Here is a 12,784-nt window from a genome sequence, read left to right as displayed (position 1 = left end):
ATCTCTTTTGCCTCACAAATTTAATTTGAGCTTTTAGAATCAAACTTTTATTTTATCTTATTTTTATTACTCTAAACGAGGAATGAGAACAGTTGTGCACAGATTTCTTTAACTGGCCTCTTCCTCCCCACCCCTCAAAGGGAAATGAAGCAATGTTGCCACTATGTTCTGGTTTAAATGGGAGATGGTCTTCCCAAGATTCAGAGAGAAAAGTTGCTCTAACAAATATTTTAACAAATAACTTTTATATTTATTTAAAATATGCACGTCCATCCAGATATCTAACACACTGAGTCAGATCCACTGGACACTTCTTCCTCAAGTAAATGGTACCCTCCCTGGTCTATGTTACCTGTGCTTATTTTATGATAGCACCAGTGCAATACTATTTGCACAGAATTGGTTCAGACTTGTCAAGGGTCAAAGTCAACCAAGTTAACTTCAAGGATTTAGAAGTGATCTACATCCTTTTAAGTGTGTGGGAGCCCAAGCCCACTCCTATCTCCATAAAATATAGTATTTCTTTTTCATTATCCTAGTAAATATATTTCATATACATACTACATTTTATGGTTTGTCCTGGTAATTTTCAGCAGTCACAGGCATTTGCTTATCATTCAGCAGAGGTCTGCACAGTCATTTTAGATGATTCCCTTTCCTTAGGCACTCCTCTGCTTCTGGTTTCTTCAAGAACTTCCAAGTTTTAAAGTTCTAGCTCTAGAAATCAATAGGTCAGAGAAGTAACTTAATTTTAGGACCATTCAGGTATTTTAGAAAAAAAAAAAAATATATATATATATATATATATTCAAACCTAGAGTTTCCAATGCTGATAACTTTTAAAATTCAGCCAAGTTACTGCTCATCTAATTATAGACTGAAAAAGAAGAGTGAAAATCATATCTAAGAACAGAGCTGTAAGGTAATCCCTCTATTTGTATAATTCTAGAAAATCACTAGATTTTTCTACACGTTTTTATAAGACTAAATGAAAGGAAGTCCAGTGGGGGCCTAAAAGAATATGAAACAAAGTTAACTGATTTACTTTATATCAAAGGACAGTTTCAAAAGGCTTCTCTCAATACTCTATGGTTCCTAAATTGCTTTTCATATAAAAAAATAAGAAGTTAGCTATGTTTGGTGTCTTTTCTAAGTAATTCTAATAATCTTTGTGATAAAGGTGGTTGTCCTTGTCAAATTATCTCTCTTTATAAAAGATAAAGCTAATTCCCACCCTAACTCCATACTTACAGAAGTCTCAGAGACTCTCAAGAAATAGTTAACTCACCTTGCCTATATTGAGCTAAAAGCATCTCTCATGGGTAAAAGGAGCCAAATGAATCTTGAGACTGAGCTATCTATAGCTGCTGTGGCGGCGGCTGCTGCTGCTGCTGCTGCTTCAGTCATGCCCGACTCTGTGCGACCCCAGAGACGGCAGCCCACCAGGCTTCCCCGTCCCTGGGATTCTCCAGGTAAGAACATGGGAGTGGGTTGCCATTTCCTTCTCCAATGCATGAAAGTGAAAAGTGAAAGTGAAGTTGCTCAGTCGTGTCCGACTCCTAAAGACCCCATGGACTGTAGCCTACCAGGCTCCTCCGTCCATGGGATTTGCCAGGCAAGAGTACTGGAGTGGGTTGCCATTGCCTTCTCCTATCTATAGCTAGATAAATTCTATCCAACAACTGGCCATTTTGAAAATAACCCACTACTAACAGAGTACCAGAATCAATTCAAATAACTATTATTATATTGGCCAGTTTAATACAATCTACTTTTCCTTTTCTTCCAAACCAGTTTCTATAAAAACAAAAACTTTCTGCTCTTCAGGGAAAAAAAAAAGTTCTCCTAATTTTCAAAGTCTAAATTTTGAAGCAACTATCAGCTAATTTGCTGCTTAGAACAGAGTCCCATTATTAGCAGCAGCCACCGTGTACATTTCATTCATGGAAGCACAACCAATGTCTGTGTGACTGTGTTAAAGTGATGTGCAAGCCTAACAGCTGGTCATAGCACAGTGAGAAGAACTGTTTTCACTCTTTCTCTATCAAACCAAAAGCAAAACTAAACACAAAAGTTTCAGTACATTTTCTATTTCTATAGCAATCAAGCCAAACACAAGCAATACACATTCACGATGTCAAGATAAGAAAGAAAAATGTATAAAGGACTTATGAAAGCAAATATTAATTTTGAAAGTGATTAAATGAAAGCTATAACCACATCTCATCATTTTGTCTGCATTTGTTTGTTTGAAATCTAAAATATGCAACACAAAAGCCCACTTCAATGTTCAAGTTAATAAAAGACAAGCCAATTTTAAATATTTATACTGAGAATTTTTCTCATGGCATTTAAGTTAAAACAGATGTAGCTTAGAGGAATTTACAAATAAAGCAGATGAAATTTCTAATATAATCTTGATGTCTTACTATTAAGGATATGTCTAGTTAGTGTGAATGATAAACTATAAGGATCTTCATATCATTATCAAAATTAATGCATCATAAGTTTATGGACTCAAATTCTTATACTCTAAATATGTGACTCTGGCATGGAAAATAAGTAAGTATTTGAGTTATATATGTATGTGTGTGTACATGTGTACAAAGGTGCATGGCTGGACCAGATCAAAGAAAAAAAATTATAAGATCTCCATTTGAAAGGAGGAAAAATAATTTCTGGATGATGAAAATATACCATATGAAATAATCTGTGATACATGCTTGAGTAGTACACTAGTGATAAAGAAATCCATATGGGCTACGGTCATCTGAATCTTTACACACAGGTAAGACAGAAAAGTCAGAGGAACCAGAGTTCAAATTGCCAACATCCACTGGATCATGGAAAAAGCAAGAGAGTTCCAGAAAAACATCTATTTCTGCTTTATTGACTATGCCAAAGCCTTTGCCTGTGTGGATCACAATAAACTGTGGAAAATTCTGAGAGAGATGGGAATAGCAGACCACCTAACCTGCCTCTTGAGAAATCTGCATGCAGGTCAGGAAGCAACAGTGAGAACTGGACATGGAACAACAAACTGGTTCCAAATAGGAAAAGGAGTGTGTCAAGGCTGTATATTGTCACCCGGCTAATTTAACTTCTATGCAGAGTACATCATTAGAAACACTGGACTGGAAGAAACACAAGCTGGAATCAAGATTGCTGGGAGAAATATCAATAACCTCAGATATGCAAATGACACCACCCTTATGGCAGAAAGTTAAGAGGAACTAAAAAGCCTCTTGATGAAAGTGAAAGAGGAGAGTGAAAATGTTGGCTTAAAGCTCAACATTCAGAAAATGAAGATCATGGCATCCGGTCCCATCACTTCATGGGAAATAGATGGGGAAACAGTGGAAACAGTGTCAGACTTTATTTTGGGGGGCTCCAAAATCACTGCAGATGGTGATTACAGCCATGAAATTAAAAGAGGCTTACTCCTTGAAAGAGAAGTTATGACCAACCTAGATAGTATATTCAAAAGCAGAGACATTACTTTGCTGACTAAGGTCTGTCTAGTCAAGGCTATGGTTTTTCCTTTGGTCATGTATGGATGTGAGAGTTGGACTGTGAAGAAGGCTGAGCACTGAAGGATTGATACTTTTGAATTGTGGTGTTGGAGAAGACTCTTGAGAGTCTCTTGGACTACAAGGAGATCCAACCAGTCCATTCTGAAGGAGATCAGCCCTGGGATTTCTTTGGAAGGAATGATGCTAAAGCTGAAACTCCAGTACTTTGGCCACCTCATGCGAAGAGTTGACTCATTGGAAAAGACTCTGATGCTGGGAGAGATTGGGGGCAGGAGGAGAAGGGGACGACAGAGGATGAGACGGCTCGATGTCATCACGGACTCGATGGATGTGAGTCTGAGTGAACTCCGGGAGTTGGTGATGGACATGGAGGCCTAGCATGCTGCAGTTCATGGGGTCACAAAGAGTCAGATACGACTGAGTGACTGAACTGAACTGAACTGAAGATAGGCTGCAGTCCTTGGGGTCGTGAAGAGTCAGACACGACTGAACGACTTCACTTTGACTTTTCACTTTCATGCATTGGAGAAGGAAATGGCAACCCACTCCAGTGTTCTTGCCTGGAGAATCCCAGGTACGGGGGAGCCTGGTGGGCTGCCGTCTATGGGGTCACGCAGAGTTGGACACAACTGAAGCGACTTAGCAGCAAGATGCAAATAAACAGAAAGGCAGAAATTAGTACTATTTGTTCAGTAGACAATGACAACATCTCTGGGCTAGTGTTTTCCTAAAGTTTTGCAAACAATCAAATAGAAATAGAACAAAAGACAGGTATGTGCTCATTTACAAATGTTAAATTAAAAATAAAATAATAGCTGTTTCATAGACACACTTTTAATGCATTATGGGGAGTCTTTGAGACAAAAGAATTGCAATTTTCTTTTTTTCCCTCTTTATAGGAATGATTAATTCAAGCTCTGACATCCTGATGCTACTCTTAGTGAGAAAAGTACTTCCTCTCATGTCATAGAAGTCTACCTTAGAGGATACACTTGGCATTTGTGACTTAATTCTTGAATGAATTGAATCTCATTCAAAATTCATTGTAATGGCAAATCTCTGATACCAATTTAGAAAGTTGGAAATTTAACACAAACTTTTTATGCATTTAACCATAATTTTGGAGCTATATAAAGATTATGAATAATTCACTTAGCACACTACTCTTTATTTATTTGCAGTCTAGTAAATAAACTACAATATATATATATCTGTTGGGCTTGAGAGTAGGTCTACCCAATGTAATCCTTGTGTTTACACATATATAGTTTTTGTAGATGACACAAATTTCACAATTTAGAGAAGCAATAAATAACAATTTTAATATATTTATAAATGTAAACACTTAGCATTAATAAATCCCTTATTAAAATATATTGGATTTACACTTACAATGTATAAATTTGCAAAAAGCCATGATTCCTAACTTAACACTGTGAACAACCCAAGTAAGCTGTAAAATCATAATTTTTAAATTCATCAGACAGTTGAGAACACAAATAAAACTAAATTAACTAATCTTCAGAAAGTGATTATTTCCAAGTAAAGAAAAAAAAAAAAAAAAACATAGCTTCCTTTATCAGTCCAGTACTTTTGCCTGGAAAATCCCATGGGTGGAGGAGCCTGGTGGACTGCAGTCCATGGGGTCGCTGGGAGTCAGACATGACTGAGCGACTTAACTTTCACTTTCATGCATTGGAGAAGGAAATGGCAACCCACTCCAGTGTTCTTGCCTGGAGAATCCCAGGGACAGGAGAGCCTGGTGGGTTGCCATCTATGGTGTCTCACAGAGTCAGACATGACTGAAGTGACTTAGCAGCAGCAGCAACATAGTGCTGAATACAAAGGAGAGTATTGTGAAGAAGGAGAACTTTTCATTGACCCAAAAGACAGTCAGCAAAGCTGTAAAGCATTAAGAGAACTCAAGAGTCATACTACTACTCAAATTTCCAGCAATTTGGAGGAGAAAAACATAGCCCCATCCTGAAAACAACTAAATTCACTAGTAAGAAGAATCTAAATAAAACTGAAAAAAGTGAAAATAGGTAAAAATCAGGTCAAAAGTTTGCTAAGGTGTTGACATTTTAAAAAAGCATCTCTAAAATAAATAGTATGCTAAAAATCTAGTGGCAAAGGTAGACAACATGCATTAACAGAAGAGGAATTTCATTAGAAAAGATGGAAATTGTAAATGAAAAATAAAATAATAAAAACAAATGAGAATGTTAACAATGAAAATGACTATATAAGAGGTGACTAAATTTGATGGGCCTAACAACAACTCAGACAGTGAAAGGATCTGTCTGCAATGCAGGAGACCTGGGTTTGATTCCTGGGTTGGGAAGATCCCCTGGAGAAGGGAATGGCAACCTACTCTAGTATCCTAGTCTGGAGAATTCCATGGACAGAGGGCTACAGTCCATGGGGTTGCAAAGAATTGGACATGATGGAGTGACTAACACTCACAGCAGGCTGAACACAACAGAGAAAAATATTACTGAACTTGAAGAAAAGTAAAACAAAAACAAGTCAAGCAAATGTGGGATATGTGGGATGCTATAATATGCATGTAATTAGAGCCCCAGAAGGAACAAGAGAGAGCATAAGGTAGAATAAATATTTGAAGAGAAAGCAGCTAAAAAGTTTTTTGATTGATAATTGTAATGACAAATTAAAATGGTAAGTGGCATCTGACCACAGAACTATGAATCTCAGCTAAGCTCATAAAAGATAAATAAAAGGAGCACACACTTATAGCACTTCTAGCTAGATAGCGTAAAACCAAAGATTATAAAGTTCTTAACAGCAATCAGAGTGGGAAAAAAGACAAATTCTGTAAAGGGTTATAATGACAATAATGTTGGATAACTTACTGATACAAATGGCCAAGCACAGCACAAAATAGAGCAATGTCTTTATGGGGAAAAAAAGCTGCCAACCAAGAATTCTATATTCAACAAAAATGTCCTTCACATATATCATTCTTAAAAAGAAAAGATAGGAAATGTGTTCATAAGGGTATTGAAAAATTTTAATAAATTCTTGGGAATCTAGAAGTCCATGCACATGTGAAAGGTTATATGAATGCTCAGGAAAGAACTGAGAAGGTACTAAATTCTCACACAGGGCTAACTTTGAGGTTAGCCACAATCAGGCAGTGAGGGACAAAGGTGAGATTTCAAACTGCTTGTCTGATCACTGATGTGCCCCAACACACACACACATACACACACAAAGCCTCATGGCAAAAAAAAAAAAAAAAAAAAAAAAAAAACCCTGGTAGAATTACTGATTCCAAAGAATTAAGGAAATATCTGTCCAATCTTTACTAACTACTAAGCTAACCAAGCAGAGATATCCATAGCCACACTTGACAAAGAATACATACTTTACTGATTTAGTCCAGGAAAGTTACTAAACGACAACAGAGTACAACAACAGCAATAACAATAAACCCAGGAGGGTTCCATATCCAGAGCTGTCACATTATACTATTTAGAATTTACAATTCTCAATGAGAAAATAACTGCAATATGCAAAAAAAAAAAAAAAAGAAAATACAAGGAAGTATATCTGTATACAATGGAGAAAAGACACTCTCTTCAATAAGTAGCACTGGGAAAATTGGACAGATACATGTAAGAGAATGAAATTAGAACACTCCCAAAACCATACATAAAAATAAATTTAAAATGGATTAAAGAACTATTTGTAAGACCAGATACTATAAAACTCTTAGAGGAAAACATAGTCAGAACACTGTTTGACATAAATCATAGTAATATCTTTTGTGCTCCACATCCTAGAGTAATAAAAATAAAAACAAAACTAAACAAATGGGGCCTAATTAAACTTAAAAACTTTTGCACAGCTAAGCAAACCATAAACAAAATGAACAGACAATTCACAGACTGGGAGAAAATATTTGCAAACGAAGCAACTGACAAGGGATTAATCTTCAAAATAGAAAATAGTTCCTGCAGCTCAATATAAAAACAAAAAATAATACCAATCTAAACCAATCAAAAAACGGATAGAAACCTAAATAGACCTTTTTCCAAAGAAGACATACAGAAGGGCAAAAAGTACATGAAAAGATGCTCACTTAATAGGCAAATCAAAACTAGAATGTGGTATCACATTTCACTGGTCAGAATGGCCATCATCAAAAAGTCTAGAAACAATAAAGGCTGGAGAGGGTATGGAGAAAAGGGAACCATCCTACACTGTTGGTGGGAATGTAAATTGGTATAGCAACTATGAAAAACAGTATGAAGGCTCTTTAAAGTAAAAAATACAGCTATCATATGATCCAGTAATCCCACTCCTGGGCATATATCTGGATAAAAACATGTTTTGAAAGGATACAGGAATCCCAATGTTCATTACAGCACTGTTTACAATAACGAAGATCTGGAAGCAACATAAATGCCCATTGACAGATGAATGGATAGGAAGATGTGGTATATATATATATCCAATGGAATATTACTCAGCCATAAAAGAACAAAATAATACAATTTGCAGCAACATGGATAGAGCTAGAAATTATCATACTAAGTGAAGTAAGTCAGACAAAGGCAAATATGATTTCACTTATATATGGAATCTTTTAAAAAATGATATAACTGAACTTATTTCCAACACAGAAATAGACACATAGACTTAGAGAATGAACTTATGGTTACCAAGGGAAAGAGTAGGAAGAGGGATAGATTGGGAGTTTTGGATTGACATGCGCACACTTAAGCCAAATTCTTTACTATCTGAGCCACCAGGGAAACCCATATTTAAAACAGATAACCAAAAAGGACCTACTGTGAAAGAAAAAGAAAGAAAAAAACTAGAAATAAATGGGAATTTCCTCATCCTAACAATGGATATCTATGAAAAACTCACAGCTAATACCTTAAATAATTGTAAAAGATGGAAAGCCTACCTCACAATACCTGGAACAGCATAACGTGTCATCTGTCACAACTTTTATTCAACATTGTATTGGAAATTCTAGTCATGGCAATTACACGAGGAAAAACAAATTAAAGATGTCCAGATTAGAAAGGAACGAGTGAAACTACCTCTATCTTCCAACTGCATGATCTGAACAAAACTTCTAAACAATTCACAAAATCATATTAGAAATAATACATAAGTTCACCAGACCTGCAAGATATAAGATTGCCATGCAAACTTCAGTTGTATTTCTATATACTAGAAATGAACAATCTGAAATGAATTAAGAAAAAACATTCTATTTACACCTTGAATCAATAAGATTAAATGCTTGGAGATAAATTTAACCAAGCAAGTGTAAAATTTCTATACTGGAGACTACAAAGTTGATAAATTCATGATAAACTAAACAAATACAAAGATATCCTATGTTCATGAATTGGAAGAATAACTATATTAAGATACCAATTTTTCCAAATTGATATAGACATCGAGTCTAGTTCCTATGAAAATTCCAATACTTTTTTTGCAGAAATGGAAATCTCATAAGAAAGTTCACATGTAATTGTCAGGGACTCCAAGAAGCCAAAACAATCATGAAAAACAAAAAGAAAATTGGAGAAGTAATACTTTTCAATTGAAAAATTTATTACAAAGACAAAATAATCAAAACAATATAGAACTGGCAAAGGATACATACACATACACACAGAGATATAATATATTGATGTATACATATATTTATTTTTGAAAGTGAAAGTCGCTCAGTCGTGTCCAACCCTTTGCAACCCCATGGACTTAGTCAATGGAATTCTCCAGGGTATAATACTGGAGTGAGTAGCCTTTCGCTTCTCCAGGGGATCTTTCCAACACAGGGATCGAAACCAGGTCTCCCACATTGCAGGCAGATCTTTTACCAGCTGAGCCACAAGGGAAGCCCAAGAATACTGGAGCATATCATATATAAGTTGATGGTGATAATTATAGATTAATAGATAGATAGATCTACTCCAGTACTCTTCCTGGAAAATCCCATGGGAGGAGCCTGGTAGGCTTCAGTCCATGGGGTCGCTAAGAGTCAGACACTACTGAGCGGCTTCACTTTCACTTTTCACTTTCATGCATTGGAGAAAGAAATGGCAACTCACTCCAGTGTTCTTGCCTGGAGAATCCCAGGGACAGGGGAGCCAGGTGGGCTGCCATCTATGGGGTCGCACAGAGTTGGACACGACTGAAGTGACTTAGCAGAGCAGGTAAATAGATGGAATGAATGGATAGAATTAAGAGTTCAGAACTAAACTCTCATATTAATGGTCAATTGATTTTCAACAAGGGTCTCAAGACAATTAAATGGAAAATAATATTATTTTTCACCAAATGGTGTTGAAACAATTGAATATCCACAGACAAAATAATTAATTTGGACACTTGTCTAACTGTTTGCAAATATTAACTCAAGATTTAAAGTGAGACCTAAATCTACAGAATTCTTAGAAGTAAATATAGGGTTAAATACTTGCTATCTTAGGAAAGTCAATAATTAACTTAAATATAATACCAAAAGCACATGCAATATAAGGACATATAGGTAAGTTAATTTCATCAAAATTAAAAGCTTTGCCATTCCAAAGGACACTATTAAGAAACTAAATAAAAATAACACATAGAGTTGAAAAAGTATTGGCAAATCATATATTTGAGAAAGGTCTAGTAAGAATTCTTAGCAACTCAACTGTGAAATATAAATAAATCAATTTTTTAAATAAGCAAAAGATTTGAAAAGACAATTCTACAAAAATAATACACAATGTCTGAAACAAATGAAGCGATACTCATCATTAGTAATTATGGAAATATAATTCAAAACTACATGAAACTTTCCACTCACTTGAATAGCTATAGGTTTTTAATGGAAAACATCTAATGTTGGCAAAGATGTGGAGAAATTAGAATTCTCAAAAATGCTGGTGGGAATGCAAAAAGGTATATAAAAAAGGAAATTCACTCTAATCCCAAAGAAAGGAAATGCCAAAGAATGTTCAAACTACTGCACAATTGCACTCATCTCACATGCTAGCAAAGTAATGCTCAAAATTCTCCAAGCCAGGCTTCAACAGTATGTGAACCGTGAACTTCCAGATGTTCAAGCTGGTTTTAGAAAAGGCAGAGGAACCAGAGATCAAATTGCCAACATCTGTTGTATCATATAAAAAGCAAGAGAGTTCCAGAAAAACATCTACTTCTGTGTTATTGACTATGGCAAACCCTTTGACTGTGTAGATCACAACAAACTGTAGAAGATTCTGAAAGAGATGGGAATACCAGACCATCTGACCTGCCTCCTGAGAAACCTGTATGCAGGTCAAGAAACAACAGTTAGAACTGCACATAGAACAACAGACTGGTTCAAAATTGGGAAAGGAGTATGTCAAGGCTGTATATCGTCACCCTGCTTATTTAACTTATATGCAGAGTACATCAAGAGAAATGCCTGGCTGGATGAAGCACAAGCTGGAATCAAGATTGCTGGGAAAAGTATCAATAACCTCAGATATGCAAATGACACCACCCTTATGGTAGAACACAAAGAACTGAAGAGCCTGTTGATGAAAGTGAAAGAAGAGAGTGAAAAAACTGGCTTAAAGCTCAACATTCAGAAACACTAAGATCATAGCATCCAGTCCCATCATTTCATGCCAAATAGATGGGGAATCAGTGGAAACCATAACAGACTTTACTTTGGGGGCTCCAAAATCACTGCAGATAATGACTGCAGTCATGAAATCAAGACTGTTGCTCCTTGGAAGAAAAGCTATGACCAACCTAGACAGCATATTCAAAAGCAGAGACATTATTTTGCCAACAAAGGTCTGTGTAGTCAAAGATATGGTTTTTCCAGTAGTCATGTATGGAATGAGTGTTGGATTATAAAAAATGCTGAGCACTGAATAATTGATGCTTTTGAAGTGTAGTGTTGGAGAAGACTCTTGAGAGTCCCTTGGACTGCAGGAAGATCCAACCAGTCCATTCTAAAGGAGATCAGTCCTGAATATTCATTGGAAGGACTGATGCTGAAACTGTCACTCCAATACTTTGGCCATCTGATGCAAAGAGCTGACTCATTGGAAAAGACCCTGCTGGGAAAGATTGAAGACAGGAGCAGAAGGGGACAACAGAGGATGAAATGGTTGGATAGCATCACTGACTTGATGAACATGAGTTTGAACAAGCTCTGGGAATTGGTGATGGGCAGGGAAGCCTGGCATGCTACAACCCATGGGGTTGCAAAGAATCGGACACAAATGAGTGACTGAACTGAACTGAATGCAATTATGGAAAACAATTTGAATAAATTCCTCAAAAATTTAGAGTCACCCTATAACATGGGCATTCTGTCCTGTGACTATACCCAAGATTATTGAAAACATATGTTCCCACAAAAGTCCAAATGTCTATCAACAGATGAAAGGAAAAACAAATGTGGTATATATATGCAATAGAATATCATTCAGTCGTAAAAAGGAAATAAGTATTAATAAATGCTATGACGTAGATAAACTTTGAAAATATGCTAAGTGAAAGAAGCTAGATACAAGAGGCTACATATAGTGTGATTCCACTTATATGAAATGTCTTGATTAGGTAAATCCATTAAAAGCAAAATGTAGGTTATAAAGATTGCAGAAAAAGAGTAATTGGCAAGTATAAGGTTTCATTTTGAAGTCTTGGAAATATTCTAGAATTAGATAGTGATGATGCTTTTATAGGGCTCCCCAGGCAGTGCCAGTGGCAAAGAGCCTGCCTGTCAATGTAGGGAACATAAGAGATTCAGGTTCAATTCCTGGGTCAGGAAGATTCCCTGGAGGAGGGCCTGACAACCCAGTCCAGTACTCTGGCCTGGAGAATCCCTTGGACAGAGGAGCCTGGTGGGCTACAGTCCAAAGGGTCACAAAGAGTTGGACACGGCTGAAGCGACAGCACGCATGCACAATGGTTGTATAACATTGTGAATATACTATTATTCAGTGACAAAAAGAAATGAAACACTGATACATGCTACAAAATGCATGAATCTTGAAACACTGTGTTAAGCAAAAGAAGCCAGTTACAAAAGGTGCCATGTTGTACAATTTCATTAATATGAAATGTTCAGAATAAGCAAATCCATAAAAACAAAAAGTAGACTATTAGGTGCCAGAATCTAAAGGGAGTGGGTGATGGAAAATGAATGCTAATGAATATGGACTTTCCTTTGGAGGTGTTGAAAATGCTCTGGAGTTAGCATGCTGATGGCAAAC

Source organism: Capricornis sumatraensis, chromosome X, assembly GCF_032405125.1.
Source record: "Capricornis sumatraensis isolate serow.1 chromosome X, serow.2, whole genome shotgun sequence".
Taxonomy (NCBI): domain Eukaryota; kingdom Metazoa; phylum Chordata; class Mammalia; order Artiodactyla; family Bovidae; genus Capricornis; species Capricornis sumatraensis.
Note: the sequence above shows the minus strand (reverse complement) of the source record.